Source organism: Colobus angolensis, unplaced genomic scaffold (assembly GCF_000951035.1).
Source record: "Colobus angolensis palliatus isolate OR3802 unplaced genomic scaffold, Cang.pa_1.0 Scaffold114, whole genome shotgun sequence".
Lineage (NCBI taxonomy): Eukaryota > Metazoa > Chordata > Mammalia > Primates > Cercopithecidae > Colobus > Colobus angolensis.
The window spans coordinates 548,929-550,174 of NW_012112475.1; positions in this window are offsets into that span (position 1 = coordinate 548,929).

Here is a 1,246-nt window from a genome sequence, read left to right on the forward strand (position 1 = left end):
GGCTGAGGATATAGCACGGAGCCCTGTGGTGCTGGAAACTTCCTGGCTGTCCATACTGATTTTCTGGGGGCGGCCGATCGATACCGAAGTTCGGCTGGCGACCAGTATTGGCAGGGTACTGGCCGTTGGGTCTTACTTTCTACCGGCTGATATTGTGGATACTGTATCTGGATTGTCATTGCCGTGATAGAGACTATCCTTTTCTGATATTCTCTTGGGGTTTGTACTTGTCTGACCTACATTTGAGATTGGAGAGTTGCCATCGTGGTTTAGACTCTGATGGCCCCAATAGTTCTAGACCTTTTCCCCCCAATTTTGATGGTTCGGAAAATATTACTTCCTGTAATTTACTGTAGTCAACATTTTGCGTTGACCGAACCATTACAGGCTCTTCTACATTTTTATACTGTGAACTTTCCGTTCCTTTCTCGAATTCTGTCCCTGCCTCTTCTTCACAATCTGTTACACAGCTTTCAGGGGCATCAGAAACTGAAACGCCATCTTCTTCTGTTTTAAAGCTTCTAAAGCTATTTTAATAATGGCCCAATTATTCCATAGTGTAAGTGGGATGATTTTATCCTCCCTATTTTCTTGTTTTAATTCTTTGCCAATTTTTTCCCAGTCTTTTAGATCTAAAGTTCCCTGTTCTGGAAATCATGGGCAGAATTGTTCTATTGTTTGAAATACCGTGATTAGATTTTCTGTAGAGGCTCTAACTCCCCCTCTTCTTAAAAGAATTTTAATAAAGCTGAGATAAGAGGCATATTTGTTTTCAGTTTGACCCATTGTTACCCTAGGTTTCTCTGAGTGCACAAGCTTACCGCAAGGCTGACCATGGACATACTCAGGAATCTCTCATCGATTTGCCTTCAATGATCACACTGTAGCATATCTTCACCATAGAGGAAGGAACCCACATTGGGCACCAGATGAAGGGGGCCTGCCCCTCCACACCTGTGGGTATTTCTCACAAGGTGGAGACGAGGGACTAAGAAAAGGAAATAAGACACAGAGACAAAGTATAGAGGAAGAAACGTGGGCCCAGGGGACTGGCACTTAGAAAGTGAGGACCTGCACCTGCGCTGGTCTCTGAGTTCCCTCAATATTTATTGATCACTTTCTTTACTATCTCCATGAGGGGAATGTGGTGGGGCTATAGGGTGAAGGTGGGGAGAGGGTCAGCAGAAAAACATGTGAGCAAAGACTCTGTGTCATAAATAAGTTGAAGAAAAGGTGCTGTGCCTGG